This window comes from Delphinus delphis, chromosome 18, assembly GCF_949987515.2.
Source record: "Delphinus delphis chromosome 18, mDelDel1.2, whole genome shotgun sequence".
NCBI classification, from domain to species: Eukaryota; Metazoa; Chordata; class Mammalia; order Artiodactyla; family Delphinidae; genus Delphinus; species Delphinus delphis.
In genome coordinates, this window is record NC_082700.1 from 34642811 (window position 1) to 34661596 (window position 18786).

Genomic DNA, 18786 nt, shown 5'->3' on the forward strand with positions numbered 1-18786 from the left:
CTTACAACATTATAATAGTTTCAGGTATACATAGTGATTAGATATTTTTATAGCTTATGCATCATAAAAGTCATTACAGTATTATTGAGTATATTCCCTGTGCTGTACATTACATACCTGTGACTTATTTATTTTATAATTGGTAGTTAGTGCCCCTTAATCTCCTTCACCTATTTCACCCATTCCCCCACCCCCATCTGCTCTGGAATATTTGTATCTGTGAGTCAGTTTCTGTTTTGTTATAGTTGTTCATTTTATTTGTTTTTTAGATTCCACATGTAAATGAAAACATACAGTATTTGTCTTTCTCTTTCAGACTTATTTCACTTAATATGATACCCTCTAAGTCCATACATGTTGTCACAAATGGCAACAATTCATTCTTCTTTATAGCTGTCTAGTTTTGGTATCAGGGCAATGCTGCCTCATACAATGAGTTTGAAAGTATCTTTTCCTCTTCAATTTTTTGGAATAACTTCAGAAAGATAGATATTAATTCTTTTTTAAATGTTTTGTGGAATTCACCTGTGAAGATATCTGGTCCTGGGACTTTTTTTGGGGGGAGCTTTTTTTTTAATACTGATTTGATTTCATTACTAGTAATTGGTTTGTTCAGATTTTCTATTTTTTCCTGATTCAGTCTTGGAAGATTTTATGTTTCTAGGAATTTATCCATTTCTTCTAGGTTGTACAATTTCCTTAGCATACAATTGTTTGCAGTATTCTGTTATGATTGTTTATATTTCTGTGATATCATTGTAACTTCTCCTCTTCTATTTTTAATTTTATTAATTTCAGTCCTCTCTCCTTTTTCCTTCATGAGTCCGGATGAAGATTTAGCAATTTTGTCTATCTTTTTAAAAAACATGCTCTTAGTTTCATTGATCTTATTTTAAATCTATAGTTCATTTATTTTTGCTATGATCATTATTATTTGCTTTTTCTACTAACTGGGCTTTGTTCTTCTTTTTCTAATTCCTTTAAGTGTAAAGTCAGACTGTTAATTTGAAATTTTTCTTGTTCTTGAGATAGTTCCGTATCACTATGAAGTTCCCTCTTTGAACTGCTTTTTCTCTATCCCATAAATTTTAGAAAGTTGTCTTTTTATTTTCATTCATTTCAAAGTATTTTTAAATTTCTTATTTGATTTATTTATTGATCCATTATTTTTTTAGTAGCATCTGGTTTAGTCTCCACATGTTTGTGTTTTTTTTCCAATTTTCTTCCTATAATTGATTTCTAGTTTCATGCCATTTTGGTGGGAAAAGATGCTTGATATGATTTCATCCTTCTTAAATTTACTGAAACATCTTTTGTGACCTAGCATGTGATCAGTCCTGGGGAATGTTCCATGTGCACCTGGAAATAATGTGTATTCTTATTCTGCTGTTTCAGGATGGAACGTTCTGTGGATATCTATGAAATCTATCTAGGCTAGCACATCATTTATGACCAATGTTTCCTTATTGATTTTGTCTGGATGACCTATCTTTTGATGTAAGTGGCATATTACAGTCCCCTACTATTATTGTATTACTGTCAATTTTTCTCTTTATCCATGTTAATATTTGCTTTATATATTTAGGTGCTCCTATGTTAGGTATATATATGTCAATGAATGCTCTTCTTAGATTGACCCACTTGTCATTCATTATGTAGTGCCCTTCTTGTCTTCTTTTATAGTCTGCTTTAAAGTATACTTGTCTTATACGAGTATCGCTACTCAGCTTTTTGTTTTCATTAATGTAGAAACTTTTTCCTTCCCTTTACTTTCAGTCTTCCTGTGTTTTTAGTTCTGAAGTGAGTCAGTTGTAGGTAGTGGATGGGCATTTTTTTTCTTTTAATCCATTCAGCACTTTATGTCTTTTGATAGGGCATTTAGTCCATTGACATTTAAAATGATTATTGATAGGTATGTACATACTACCGTTTTATTACTTGTTTTCTTATTGTTTTTGTAGTTCTTCTCTGTTCTTTTCTTCCTCTTTTAGTCACTACCCTTGTGGTTTGAGAATTTTCTTTTGTGTTATGTTTAGGTTCCTTTTTCTTTGTTTTCTGTGTTCTATTGTAGGCTTCTGGTTTTTGGTTATCATAGAGCATATATATCAACTTAATATATGTATATATTAGTGTATATATATAATATATATATATTTGTTTTAAACTGACAGCTTTTATGTTTGAACAAATTCTAAAAGCTCTACATTTTTACTAACCCCACCCACATTTTATGTTTTGACATCATATTTTATACCCTTTGTGTATCCCTTAACTACTTATTATAGAGTTGGTTTTATGACTTTTGTCTTTTAACCTTGATATTAGATTTTTAAGTGGTTGATCCACTGAGTTTACTATATGTTTGCCTTTATCAGTGGGATTTTTTTCCTTCATATGTTTTCTTATTTCTTATTAAAACCTTTTGTTTTTCACTGAAAAGTGACCCTTTAACATTTCATGTAAGGTTAGTTTGATGGTGATGATTGTTTTAGATTTTGCTTGTCTGGGAAACTCTTTACCTCTCCTTTAATTCTGAATGATAACCTTACCAAGTAGAGTATTTTTGGTTGTAGTTTTTTTTTTTTTCTTTCAGCACTTTATATATATTGTGCACCTCCCTTGTGGCTTACAAAATTTCTGCTGAAAAATCAGCTGACAATCTTATGAGGGTTACTTTGTTTGTAACTCTTTGCTTTTCTCTTGCTGCCTATACATTTTTCTCTAATTTTTTTTTTCATTTTAATTTTGATGCCTTGGTGTGGACCTCTTTGGGTTCATTTGTTTGGAATTCTCTGTGCTTCTTCTTCCTGGATATCTGTTTCCTTCCCTAGGTTGGGGAAATTTTCAGCCATTATTTCATCAAATATGCTTTCTTCCCCTTTCTCACTGTCTTCTTCTTCTGGGACTCCTGTAATGTGAGTGTTAGTATGTGTGATGGTGTCTCAGAAAGTCCTTACTCTATCCTCATTTTCTTGAAATTCTTTTTTCTGTTTGCTGTTCTGATTGGGTGATTTCCAATATTTTGTCTTTCAGGACACTTATGCATTCTTCTATGCCACCTAGTCTGATGTTGATTCTCTCTGGTGTATTTTTTATTTCAGTTATTGTATTCTTCAGCTCTGATCAGTTCTTTTCTCTAATTTTTAATTTAGTGTTGAAGTTCTCACTGTGTTTCTGTATTCTTTTCCTCAGTTTGGAAAGCATTTTTTGGACCATTGTTTAGAACTCTTTATTTTATGTCCAATTCATTAAGTTTTATTTTTCCCCCCTGTGGTATTATTTGGAACATATTCCTCTGTCTTACCATTTTGTTTGATTTTCTGTGTTGTCTCTATGAATTAGGCAAAACCATTACTTCTCTTGATCTTGAAGGCATGTTCTTCTGTAGGCACATCCTTATGCAGACTACTTGTACCCAGTGGCTTTAGCAGGAGGACAGGAGATCATGTGGACATGGACTGGGGCTTTTTCTGGGGTTCCCCAGTGGCCACTGCCTTGTCAAATGGGATTGAGCTGGAGCTTGGTGTGGGCTGAGGCTTTTCCTTTTGTGCACTGAGGGCCACTGCCTTGGCAGTTGAGGCTGTAGCAGTTTGTCCACCTTGGTTTTTGGTGCTCATAAGTTTGTCCCTTTTTATTACTGAGTAATACTCTGTTGTATAAGTATACCTGGTTCAATTATCCCTTTCCCTTTGACAAACTGCTAGCTTGTTTCCAGGTTGAGGTTACTCATGGACAGTATTTTGTCTGTAAACGTTATAATGAGAAAACAAGCATTTTACCTAAAAATATCCCAATAATCTGAATAGGCAATTCATCAGAGAAGTTATGCTAAAGGCAACAGCATATAAAAAAATCTCAACATCATCATTAATTAGGGAAATGTGAATTAAAACCACAGTGAGATGCCACCAAATATCTTTTAACTACATTTTTAAAAAGCTGACTATCCTAAGTGCATAAAAATGATCGACTTCTGTGTATTGATCACAAATATTGTAACTTTGCTAAACACTCCTAAGCAAATAGTTTTCTTTCATGGAAAGACTGAGCATTTCAGTCTGCTGCCTTTGTGCTGAGCCCCAGGGGGATAGCCACAATGAGTCCAAGCAAGCCCATTAAGAATTGATTTTCAGTTCACTATAGTCTTTTGGATCTAATGAATGCAGGCATGTTGGCTTCCAGAGCTAGATATTTTGGGGTCCTGTCTCTCAGATGGAATTCCTAAAAGTTGGGGAGCCAGATGTGGGGTCCAAACCCTTTGCACATCAGAGAGAATCTAGGAGGTGAGTTCCCTCCTAATTATATAGCTCTGTGCTTGGGGTGGAGTTTATTATGATGAGAGAGTGTCTCCGGCTTTTCTACCTGTTTTTATGTGGTATTTTCTCCTTTGCCTGATATGTAGGAGTCACTCAGCTAGTTTCTGGATTTCTTTCAGACAGAATTGCTCTATGTGTAGTTGTTCATTCACTGTGTTTGTGAGAGGAGATGAGTTCAGGAAACTCCTATGTTGCCATCTTGAACTGGAACCTCAAAAACACTTCTTATATGAGTTAGGAGAGTTGACCTTTGTTCTTGGATCAATCATTAACTAGTGGTATGGGTTGAAGCATATAACTAAATCTTCCAGTCTATTTTCTCATCTATAAAATAAAATTTGTAGAATGGTACATATCCAGTGCTAAAAATTATGTGATTTTTCTTTATAGAGTTTGAACCTAAGAAAATTTTCTTGGTGGAGTGAATATATCTACTGCTGGGAATAGGAGTTAACTGAAAGAATAAAATTGGAAAAACAAAGTGTAACCTTATAGAAAACCCAAACATAGGTTTTTAAAAAGTTAAAGTAGCCTTTGGAAACTGTTGATAGGATGTCTATAGAATGATTTTTGAATTAGTTAAATAAGAACGTTCAATAACAAGAAGACTTCTATTAAAGATAATGTGATTTTCAATCCAAATTAGATTATTTTGAATATGATCATCTCACTAGAAATAGTAAAAGTTGTGTAAGAAGTTACTACAAAAATTATAAAAAGACACTGTTACAAAAATTTGCATTAAAATGTTGTAATCAACATAAAAGTAAAATTGAGAACAAAACTTAAGTATGCCCAAAGAGCACATAATACACTAGATTTCAAAAAATTCAGCTGTGGAATAGAGGACGCTAGATGTGAAACATGGGGTACATTTGTCCCAATGATATAGATGGCAAAGTGTATCCCTTATAGAGCTATGCCAGTAATTACTGATTATGGTCAAATCGTCTTACAAGTCACACTTAGAACCATATCCTTGTTACAAATATCTGACAATATTGAAATCTCAAAAAAGCTGTCATAAATTTTCTCACCTTTGTTGAATATGTACATGTCAAAATTTGAAATAAAGAATTTAATTAAATCTGAATTTAAATTGTGCTAGCTTTAGAGAGATTATTTTAATTATTATGGTGCTCATTTGTGTTACTTAAATTTTTTGAACATTTAGGGGAATGGCATTTTGGGCTTATGTTTTTAATTTGAAATACTGAAGAGAATTTGATTAATTAAAAGTTTGAAAATGTTACTTCGGTGTTTAAAACATTTGATTTGTTGGATTATGCATCTAATCAATTGTACATTAATTATAGAACAAGTTGTAATAATTATTTTCATTCTTGAATAGTTATACCTACAAAAATAGCATAATAATTTAAAAAACATAATAATTGCCAAAGAAACCAGCATAGAAAAAATACTACACACAAACTAGATGACTTCAGAAGAATTGCAGTGACTATGAAAAAGAAATAAAAATTACAATAATTATAAGAAAGGAAGACATATTTAAGATTCCCCCATAAATAAATGTGAAGAGGATAAATGTCATTTTTAACTACTTATTTGAATCATCTGTACAATATTATTTCTAAGAACAAATAAAAGATTATTTGATCATTGTCAATGCATAGAAGCATTTAAATGATAATAATTATTGTTGATATAGCCTTGTGAATTTGTGACAAAGTTGGGTGAGAAGGTCATTTTGACAATGTCTAAGAAGAGATTTGATGGAAAGAACAGACGTTAACTGAATATTTCCTGATATTTTTAGGCTTTATCTTTCAGTAATGTCCAAAGGTACATTTCCCTAATATGTAGTTTGTCAATTGACATAATTTAAAAACAAGTTATTGATGATGATGATGATGATGACAATGATGATTGTACTAGTTTTAGATCTTGGATGTCTCTGACTTGGTGTTTAAACGTAACTTTCTTTTAATATACATAGCCATATGTGCACAATTATCTTTATTTTTATTATTATTTTTTTTTGTGGTATGTGAGCCTCTCACTGTTGTGGCCTCTCCTGTTGCGGAGCACAGGCTCCAGACGCGCAGGTTCAGTGACCATGGCTCACGGGCCCAGCCGCTCCACGGCATGTGGGATCTTCCCAGACCAGGGCATGAACCCGCATCCCCTGCATCGGCAGGCAGACTCTCAACCACTGCACCACCAGGGAAGCCCTTATTAGATTAGCCCTTATTAGATTCTTATTAGTTATCCATTTTATACATATTAGTGTATACATGTCAATCCCAATCTCCCAATTTATCACAGCACCACCCTGCTGACACTTTCCCCCCTTGGTATCCATACGTTTGTTCTCTACATCTGTGTCTCTATTTCTGCCCTGCAAACCAGTTCAACTGTACCATTTTTCTAGGTTCCACATATATGCATTAATATACAATATTTGTTTTTCTCTTTCTGACTTACTTCACTCTGTATGACAGTCTCTAGATCCATCCATATCTCTACAAATGACCCAATTTCATTCCTTTTTATGGCTGAGTAATATTCCATTGTATATATGTACCACATCTTCTTTATCCTTTCTTCTGTCAATGGGCATTTAGGTTGCTTCCATGACCTGGCTGTTGTAAATAGTGTTGCAATGAATATTGGGGTGCATGTGTCTTTTTGAATTATGGTTTTCTCTGGGTATATACCCAGTTGTGGGATTGCTGGGTCATATGGTAATTCTATTTTTAGTTTTGTAAGGAACCTCCATACTGTTCTCCATAGTGACTATATCAATTTACATTCCAAACCAACAGTGCAAGAGGGTTCCCTTTTCTCCACACCTTCTCCAGCATTTGTTGTTTGTAGATTTTCTGATGATGCCCATTCTAACTGGTGTGAGATAATACCTCAGTGTAGTTTTGATTTTCATTTCTCTAACAATTAGTGATGTTGAGCAGCTTTTCATGTGCTTCTTAGCCATCTGTATGTCTTCTTTGGAGAAATGTCTATTTAGGTCCTAGACCATTTTTTGATTGGGTTGTTTGGTTTTTTTTAATTGAGCTGCATGAGCTGTTTATATATTTTGGAGATTAATCCTTTGTTGGTTGATTCATTTGCAAATATTTTCTCCCATTCTGAGGGTTGTCTTTTCACCTTGCTTGTAGTTTGCTTTGCAAAAGCTTTTAAGTTTTATTAGGTCCCATTTTTTTATTTATGCTTTTATTTCCATTACTCTAGGAGGTAGATCAAAAAAGATCTTACTGTGATTTATATCAAAGAGTGTTCTTCCTATGTTTTCCTCTAAGAGTTTTATAGTGTCTGGCCTTACATTTAGGTCTCTAATTCATTTTGAATTTATTTTTGTGTATGGTTTAGGGAGTGTTCTAATTTCTTTCTTTTACATATAGCTGTCCAGTTTTCCCAGCACCACTTATTGAAGAGGCTGTCTTTTCACCATTTTATATCCTTGCCTCCTTTGTCATAGATTAGTTGACCATAGATTCTTCGATTTATCTCTGGGCTTTCTATCCTGTTCCATTGATCTCTATTTCTGTTTTTGTGCCAGTACCATATTGTCTGCTTACTGTAGCTTTGTCATATAGTCTGAAGTCAGGGAGTCTGATTCCTCCAGCTCTGTTATTTTCCCTCAAGACTGCTTTGGCTATTCAGGGTCTTTTGTGTTTCCATACAAATTTTACGATTTTTTTGTTCTAGTTCTGTAAAAAATCCCATGGTAGTTTGATAGGGATTGCGTTGAATCGGCAGATTCCTTTGGGTAGTATATTCATTTTCACAATATTGATTCTTCCAATCCAAGAGCATGGTATATCTCTCCATCTGTTTGTATCATCTTTAATTTCTTTCATCAATATCTTATAGTTTTCTTCATAAAGGTCTTTTGTCTCCTTATGTAGGTTTATACCTAGGTATTTTATTCCTTTTGTTGCAATGGTAAATGGGAGTGTTTCCTTAATTGCTCTTTCAGATTTTTCATCATTAGTGTATAGGAATGCAAGAGATTTCTGTGCATTAACTTTATATCTTGCTACTTTACCAAATTCATTGATTAGCTCTAGTAGTTTTCTGGTGACATCCTTAGGATTCTCTATGTATAGTATCATGTCATCTGCAAACAGTGACAGTTTTACTTCTTCTTTTCCAATTTCTATTCCTTTTACTTCTTTTCCTTCTCTGATTGACATGGCTAGGACTTCCAAAATTATGTCAAATAATAGTGGTGAGAGTGGACATCCTTTTCTTGTTCCTGATCTTAGAGGAAGTGCTTTTAGTTTTTCACCATTGAGAATGATATTTGCTGTGGGTTTGTCATATATGGCCTTTATTATATTGAGTAGCTTCCCTCTATGCCCACTTTCTAGAGAGTTTTGATCATAAATGGGTGTTGAATTTTGTCAAAAGCTATTTCTGCATCTGTTGAGATGACCATATGGTTTTTATTCATCAATTTGTTAATATGGTGTATCACATTGATTGAATTGTGTATATTAAAGAATCCTTGCATCCCTGGGATAAATTCCACATGATCATGGTGTATGATCCTTTTAATGTGTTGTTGGATTCTGTTTGCTAGTAATTAGTTGAGGATTTTTGCATCTATATTCATCAGTGTTATTGGTCTGTAATTTTCTTTTTTTGTAGTATCGTTGTCTGGTTTGGGTATCAGGGTGATGGTGGCATCATAGAATGAGTTTGGGAGTATTCCTTCCTCTGCAATTTTTTGGAAGAGCTTGAGAAGAATGGGTGTTAGCTCTTCTCTAAATGTTTGACAGAATTCACCTGTGAAGCAATCTGCTCCTGGACTTTTGTTTGTTGGAAGATTTTTAATCACAGTTTTAACTTCATTACTTGAGATTTGCCTGTTCATGTTTTCTATTTCTTCTTCATTCAGTCTTGGAAGGTTATACCTGTCTAAGAATTTGTCCATTTCTTCTAGGTTGTCCATTTTATTGGCATAGAGTTTGCTTGTTGTAGTCTCTTAGGATGCTTTGTATTTCTGCAGTATCTGTTGTAAGTTCTCCTTTTTCATTTCTAATTTTATTGAGTCCTCTCCCTGTTTTTCCTGATGAGTCTGGCTAATGGTTTATCAATTTTGTTTATCTTCTCAAAGAACCAGCTTTTAGTTTTATTGATCTTTGCTATTGTTTTCTTTGTTTCTATTTCATTTATTTTTCCTCTGATTTTTATGATTTCTTTCTTTCTACTAAATGTGGGTTTTGCTTGTTCTTTCTCTAGTTCCTTTAGGTGTAAGGTTAGATTGCTTATTTGAGATTTTTCTTGTTTCTTGAGGTAGGCTTGTATTGTTATAAACTTCCCTCATAGAACTGCTTTGTTGCACCCCACAGGTTTTGGATCATCGTGTTTTCATTGTCATTTGTCTCTAGGTATTTTTTGATTTCCTCTTTGATTTCTTCAGTGATCTCTTGGTTATTTGTTAACATATTGTTTAGCCTCCATGTGTTTGCATTTTTTACGTTTTTTTCCCTGTAACTGATTTCTAATTTCATAGTGTTGTGGTAAGAAAAGATGCTTGATATGATTTCCATTTTCTTAAATTTACTGAGGCTTGATTTGTGACTCAAGATGTGATCTATCCTAGAGAATGTTCCATGCACACTTGAGAAGAAAATGTAATCTGCTGTTTCTGGATGGAACGTCCTATAAATATCGATTAGATCTCTCTGGTCTATTGAGTATTTTAAAGCTTGTGTTTCCTTATTAATATTCTATTTGGATGATCTGTCCATTGGTGTAAGTTAGGTATTAACATCCCCCAGTATTATTGTGTTGCTGTCAATTTCCTCTTTTATAGCTGTTAGCAGTTGCCTTATGTATTGAAGTGCTACTATGTTGGGTGCATATATATTTATAATTGTTATATCTTCTTGTTGGATTGATCCCTTGATCATTATGTAGTGTCCTTCCTTGTCTCTTGTAACATTCTGTATTTTAAAGTCTATTTTATCTGATATGAATATTGCTACTACAGCTTTCTTTTGATTTCCATTTACACTGAATATCTTTTTTCATCCCCTCACTTTCAGTCTGTATGTGTCCCTAGGTCTGAAGTGGGTCTCTTGTAGACAGCATATATATGCCTCTTGTTTTTGTATCCATTCAGCAAACCTGTGTCTTTTGCTCGGAGCATTTAATGCATTCACGTTTAAGGTAATTATCGATATGTATGTTCCTATGACCATTTTCTTAATTGTTATGGGTTTGTTTTTGTAGGTCCTTTTCTTCTCTTGTGTTTCCCACTTAGAGAAGTTCCTTTAGTGTTTGTTTTAGAGCTGGTTTCGTGGTGCTGAATTCTCTTAGGTTTTGCTTGTTTGTAAAGCTATTGATTTCTCCATTGAATCTGAATGAGATCCTTGCCGGGTAGAATAATCTTGGTTGTAGGTTCTTCCCTTTTGTCACTTTAAATATATAATGGCACTCTCTTCTGGCTTTTAGAGTTTCTGCTGAGAAATCAGCTGTTAACCTTATGGGAGTTCCCTTGTATGTCATTTGTCATTTTTCCCTTGTTGCTTTTGATAATTAATCTTTGTCTTTAATTTTTGTCAATTTGATTACTATGTGTCTTGGTGTGTTTCTCTTTGGGTTTATCCAGTCTGGGACACTCTGCGCTTCCTGGACTTGGTTGGCTATTTCCTTTCCCATGTTAGGGAACTTTTTGAGTATAATCTCTTCAAATATTTTCTTGGGTCCTTTCTCTCTTCTCTTTCTGGGACCCCTATAATGAGAATACTGTTGTCTTTAATGTTGTCCCAGATGTCTCTTAGGCTGTCTTCATTTCTTTTCATTCTTTTCCCTTTATTCTGTTCTGTGACAGTGAATTCCACCATTCTTTCTTCCAGGTCACTTACCTGTTCTTCTGCTTCAGTTATTCTGCTATTGATTCCTTCTAGTGTATTTTTCATTTCAGTTATTGCATTGTTCATCTCTGTTTGTCTGTTCTTTAATTCTTCTAGGTGTTTATTCTTTAATTCTTTTAGGACTTTGTTAAACATTTCTTGCATCTTCTCGATCTTTGCCTCCATTCTTTTTCTGAGGTCCTGGATCATCTTTACTATCTGTATTCTGAATTCTTTTTCTGGAAGGTTGCATATCTCCACTTCATTTAATTGTTTTTCTGGGATTTTATCGTGTTCCTTCATCTGGTACATAGTCCTCTGCCTTTTCATCCTGTTTACCTTTATGTGAATGTGTTTTTTGTTCCATAGGCTGCAGGGTTTTAGTTCTTCTTGCTTCTGCCCTCTGCCCTCTGATGGATCACACAATTATCTTTTGTTTAGCTGAAGGCAAGTAACCAATCCTAAACACAAGTGACATGAAATTTCTAGGGACTGAGTGATTTGTAACGGAGCCAGATGCATAGTTGGTATTCAACAAATATTGAATTCAATTAAGAAAATTTTTCTTGGTACCATCAGTCATCTTTTGTTAATTTGTCATTGACTGATCATTTTTTTCTCACTGGTAATTTCCTTCCCTACCTTATTTCAATGACCTAGTGCTTTCCTTCCTCTTTTCTACAGCAGGTTAAATAAATTATTTTGTTAAGAGTCAATAAAAGTTTCTTGACAGTATATAAAACTTCATGTGTGTGTGCGTGTGAGCTTGTAAGTTTGTGTGTGAGAGATTTGTTTTTCTATATTGGGCTCACTTGGGAGCAAAGAAATCTGCTCAGTTGTCAGAGTTATCTTTCAGACACAGCCCTGGCAGTGGAGTTTGGCCTGCTCAAGCAAATTGTTCTTTTTTTTCATCTTGGGGTTCACAAACTTCTACTCACACATTTTCCTTCTATCTCCCCCTTCATTCTTATCCTTTCCTTGCTTCAGCATAAATGATTCTGTCTCCTGCCTTGATTTTTAGTCCATGTGTATCAAAAATCTCAAGGTCAAACTATGTCCAGAACATTGCAACTGTCTTGGACCAGTCCTTTGTGTTATAAAGGATATGAGTGTTCACGAATGCTCATAAATACTTGTGTTGATAAAAAGTAAAAATGAAATAATACAAGGTCTTATGAATACTGTGAAAATCCACATTATTTTCAGAAACAGAATGAAGGGAAATGACATTTGTGACTAAGAAAAATTATTTTAATTTTATTACAATCTTAAACCCATTTCAGAGTTTTTGGTTTAGGACTTTACTAATCTCAATGATTTGTAATTGTAGAACAATTGTAATGGCAAGGAGGGAGATGAGTGGGAAGTAGATTGGGAGTGGGGACAAAATCCAAAGGTTTCCATAATCACTATGAGATTTCTAATGATTCATTTAAAAATTAATGTGTACTTTACATTGAACTCTATTCTTTGCATAACGATGTTTGTTATGACGATATTGCCTTAAAATTGCTCACCATTTAGTAAAATTGCCATTCCAGGAAGATTCTGTGAAATTATTCTTCTGTAGTGATGTACTCACCAATTTACTCTTCCTATCCTAGGGAAGATTCATGTCCCAGTATGAGAAACATGCCCTTATTCCTATTAATGATGGATGCCTAGAATCCATCATTAGGTAGCCAAATAGTGTTAAATACTCAACTATGCACAGTTCTCCAAGGGTGGTTAAAAACCACATTGTCAGAAAAAATATGTAAGTAATAAGACATTTCAGAAAGCAGCTCTGAGACCAGAAAGAAGTAAACAAATTATTCAGTAATAATGTTCTAATTTTCTGTATGAAGTATGAATCCATCAAAGAAAATTAGAGTTAAGTTCTAATATACAGTCTTAAATGAATGGTATATGAAAACAAATTTTTTTCAAGCCTGAATTAAAAATATATACCTTTATTTCTTTTAGGTAAGTAATTTAAATAGAAATAGTATTACAAAACAAACACAGTTTTGGTCATAGGCTGATGTTTGAAGAAGAGTCCTTTAAAATGCAAACCAGGAGGGAATATGAGCATGTTTTTAGTTGATGGGCATAAAGTTTAAATGAAACATAGATTCTACTGAAAATGCAAATATGAAGCCCTGTTATTTGACATTTTAAAAATGCATAATCCAACCAGACAGGAGTAAAAGAAATGGAAAAACTGAGCTTGTTACCCTTACCATTCATCCTACCTGTGTATAGAAATTTACTGTTACTTTGTGTCTATTAAATGTATGCCTCTCAAGTACACTCTTTGAAGCTAAGGATACATAACATTAAGTTTAATATTAATAGAAGAAAAATTCTTTTCCCAAACTCATTATAGACAATGGAAAATCAATCCCAGAATGAATTGTACTTTGCAGTTGAGCTTGCTGTGATAGTTACTGCATTGCAATTGATGTACAAATACACTGATTATACCTGGTCATCATCTCTCTCTATGCCACCTGCTGTATCCACCTTTTTTGTCACCTGCAAATGTCCTAATGATTTATATAGGGCTAAGGAATTAATTTGCAACTATATTTTCTCCCTTGAGTTATGGAATTAGTTATGAGAACATTCACATAACCAGGAGAGGAAATAAACTCACTGAGCTAGATCTGCAAGCTTAATAACCTGGTTATTTAATGGAGGAGTCAAATCAGAGGGAAGGATTCAAGAGTTTCCCATGCCACCTCTAGGATATGGAAAGACCTGTTAGCAATATCTGGAAAGTTTTGCATGTGGATTTTTCTTGGCTTATGCCCCAGTCTCAGTTCAGCTTATTAATATGCAATTGAGGTTACTCTGGGTTAAGTTCCCAGACCTCATACCCAAGTAAAAATAGAACATAGCATGCTTCTTTGATTCACAGGAGAAACAAAGGACCAGGTGTTTGTCCATTTGCCTTATGAAATTTGAGATGCCTGCCTGGGAATCAAAATAGACTGGTCTATTTCTGGTGGAAATACTTAAAAGTATTTACAGACAAACTAATAGTTTGTTACAGTTTTGCTTCCATAGGTTACTAGTGGTGATGAGGAAAGGAAAAGTAATACATTATAAAGTATATACATACTTCTAAAGGCAATGAACCATTATTTTACTGGCTTTCCCTTCCTAAAATACTTTAAGAATATAACTTTAAAACTTCCCAAGGAAGTCACACCCAATAACCATTGAGATAAGATCTATTCGTTACATCTTTACTTTTAAAATTAATAAATATAAAGCTGAGTCCTTAGTGTTTCTCTAATTATCAAGTTTTATATCGCCAAATCTTACCCACTCCTCCATATTTTGTCAAAAATATGTGTCAGTTGGCATGGTGATGCAACTTTGCTGCATGGCAGTTTGGCCATAGGAACATATCTCACCATCTTTTCAAATCATAGGTTAGGACCTTTTAGTTTTGATGCAAAAAAGTAAAAATAATTGTAAAATATATTATATTTCATGAAGAATAATAGTTATTATTTAAGTAATAAAAATTTTTTAAAGGGGAATAATCAATTTAAGAAATACAGAATTGGATTTTCCTGAGGAATGAAATGTTTTCTCCCAATGGATCCTGATGGTGAGATTATATGATAACTGCAATATATTTTTTATACTTGCTAAAATGTACAGTGAAAATCAGATCTCTTGAGTACCCTAAGGATAAGAAGTCAAAGTACATTTGGCAGTTGCTTGTTGCTGGGTAATTGTACCATTGCACAGTAACCATATTCTTTAAATATCCTTGGTATACCTAACTGATATCACTTAAATCTTTGTGCTTTTCAATAAAAGGAAGAACAAACAATTCTTTATATGATTTTTAAAAAAACCCTACAAATCTGTTAAAAGATTATTTGCCAGATTACCTGGCAAAAATTTTAGTACAGAAATTTTGTATCTAGAGTACATATATTGGATAAAATTTATTACTCCTGGAGGTGTCTTACAAAAGTCAGAGGCCACCTGGAAGCATTGCCCTCACATCTGTTTGGAATTCATCTCAATCCTTTTTATAAGAAATTAAAAGTGCCATTGAAGTGGATTCTGCCTTGAAGATATCAAACTAATTTTCCAATATCCCTCTAAAACATATTCTTATTACAAACAGTTTAATATTTGATAATCACACAACTGTTTACTTTCCCAAAACTTTACATGCAAAAAGAATACAAGATAGACATTTTATTGAATGTCTAATATTTCAAAAGAGAATATAATTAGATATAATTTATTAGTTCTGATTAACATTTTTGAAGTGTCTGACATTCACAATGAACAGCGTCAAGTGCTAGGGCTACAAAAGAAATACACATTCCTATATTTAAAAGACATCATTTACTTGGAATAGATTTATAAACATAATTTCAGTAGAATGTGTAGGAAGTGATATAGAGGACGCCAAACAGTGTAGATCCAAATATTCTGATAAATTACTTTATATATACACCCCCACTCATTCATTCAATAATACAGTAATATTGCATACTAATGAAAGGTTTGAGCAATATTTTGTATTTTCAGGTTAACCTTATAAATAACATTATAATTTCTATGTCTTAAGTTGCAGTGAAAGAATAAACAAGTCTCTGTGAAGATTTCCGTTTCAGATTTAAAGGCAGGAAATAAAGCTGCAGTGCCTTACCTGAGAGTAAGTTATTTTTTCTAGGAATTCTTCCTTTACTGTTTTCAGATAGATGTTGGCATAAACTTCTGTTAGACATCTGTGCAATTTCTCCTACCACTTGGGTAGGTTGCAAATGTCTTTTAAAACACTAATGGTAAAAAGGGGGTATATTTTTCATGTGACTGCATAAGTCTTTGAATCCCCAGAAGTGACTATTCATGTTTTCTTTTTTTTCTTTTTCTTTTTTTTTTTTGTGGTACGCGGGCCTCTCACTGTTGTGGCCTCTCCCGTTGCGGAGCACAGGCTCCGGACCCGCAGGCCCAGCGGCCATGGCTCACGGGCCCAGCCTCTCCGCGGCACTTGGGTCCTTCCCGGACCGGGGCAAGAACCCGTGTCCCCTGCATCGGCAGGCGGACTCTCAACCACTGCGCCACCAGGGAAGTCCTCATGCTTTCTTATAGTCAATTGGGCCTTAGGCAATGACTGTAACTGTCAGGGTCCTCCTGACCCAATAATTTCTTACATATTGCTATTATAATGGAAAATCCAGATTCGTAAGCCCATAGGAAAAAAATAGGTGATCTCTTCAGCACAGTAATGTTGAAAGTGTCTTTAGGAGTTGAGCTGTGGTCACTTTCCTGGTTTCACTGGTCCATCTGAGTCACAGCTAGCCTCAAGTGTAGATTTAGTTCATGGCAAACTTTACTTGATAGAGATTGCTATAACTTGTATCCTTTACAATCTATTTAACTGTTACATAACCTAAATATGAGGATGGTAGAAAACAGTTTAAAGCATTTTCCCTCTAGCAAAACCACAGAGGACAAAGAACTTCCTTTAGTCACTTTGACTTTATTAAGAAATCTCCAAGTGTGCTTGTAATGGTAGAAACAGCACTTACCTTGGCATTTCTTTTATTGAACTATATGAGAAGAATATAAATTTTATAAATTGGAACGAAATCTCTCAAAAGCACACTTTCTTTGTAAGTATACATTGCAATTTTTTTCTCTTATGCTGAGGATGTACAGTTTTCAACCTAAAAAGAACAATGTAGAAAATTGCAATACACTAGAAGAGATTTATAGGATGAGCTCACTTTAAAAGGAGTCAGATTTATGAGTTTTCTTGAGAGATGGAGTGCTTCCCTTATTTACTCAGAGGGGCAAAAATAATCAAGTGCTCCATAATACCAGACCAAGATCACCAATGGGAAAACAGTAGCTGTAATAAATATGCACTTTCCTGCATCAAATAAAATATCCATATATATTGGATATAATGATGAAAAAATTATATCTCAGGAAATGAAATTAGAAGCCCTAAGGGACTCAGAAATCAATACACTAGAAACTGAATATCACATTACATACACCTTTAATTAGCCTTTGTTCATAGAAAGGTATCTTGCAATAACAGTTTCATTAAAACATATTAAAATAAAATTATGTTCTAAACATGAAATAGAATAATAAATGTTATATGTAAATATATATCAACATGACACAGCTTACTGACCAAGGACTAATTTGTGACCTTTTTTTAACTCTTATAGAAAATAAAATATATGCATTCCTGAGTAGCATAAAATAGTGACCCAAATAAGTAAAGTTATCCTTTCATATATGTTTTCAGAGCCTTATGAAAGTTGATTCTGGCCCAAAGGGAAGGTAAGTAGTGTTAATATTACTGTGTATGTGAGTTCGTGGAAAATATATAGTGGCTTTTAAAACTGAATTCTATTTCCAGGATCTATCACTCACTGGCTCTCTGAGGCCATTGCTTATTGATTTAGCCTCTAGGGGAATTATCTTCCTTATCCATTAAAAAGTAGTCTAGTAGGGGCTTCCCTGGTGGCGCAGTGGTTGAGAGTCCGCCTGCCGATGTAGGGGACATGGGTTCGTGCCCCGGTCTGGGAAGATCCCACATGCCGTGGAGCGGCTGTGCCCGTGAGCCATGGCCACTGAGCCTGCGCGTCCGGAGCCTGTAACAACTGTCTTACCTGAAAATACATTGACGTGAGTTCCTGAAAAATAAAAAATTCCATAAAAATTCAGCTGCTACCTATGTTGATCAGAAGTTTTTTATATTTGTTTATATACATTTATAATTAAAATTTGATTTAACTATTTTCTTGCATAATCTTTCCACAACACAATGGCACAATATAATTACATTTATTGCTGTAAATTTATTTTATAAAGTAAATTGAAAGCACAACAACATGTGCTATAGACACAGAAAATGAAGTACAGATTAGTGACAATCATCCAGGTGATTCATATTAGAAAAAAATTCTTGAATTCCTTAAAGAACTATGAAATAAATGGATTTTTTTACCAGGAATTATCTATTCATCACCTTCTGTTGCCTGAATCTGTTTTTACATATTAATATAGATGTAAAAATTTGTAGATATATAATTATGTCTTTTAAAAATTATGATGGGAGACTTATTTTCATCTTGTGTAAATAATCTGCCACTCTTTTCTTCCAATCTTGTAAATTTCTGTTGATTTTAGTACCTGACATACTGCCTTCCCCAAAGTTACTGCAGGTTTCTGATATCTGGCCTGAGGTTCTCTCACTTGAACTGCTGCAACAAATTTCTAACTTGACTTCCTGACTCTGCCCTGGCTCGCCTCTTATTCACCCTCAGAGTTTGGTTAAACATGAACAATTTAAAAAGTGTTCTTCCCACACACACAAAAAGCATATGTACCTTAAATTTCACTAGGTGACTTCAAAAAAATTCCAAAATGGATATTTACCTAAGCAAGACCAGTACTTACATATTTCTGTCCTCCACAAACTCACCAATATTAGGTATTGTGGACTCTAATATTTGGCAATTTAGTGAATATAAAATGATGCCTTTTTATGATTTTAACATAAGGTGTCTGATAACTAGAAGTAAAAAAATAAATTCCAGTTTAGATACAAAATAAATAAATTTTAAACATGTAATTTA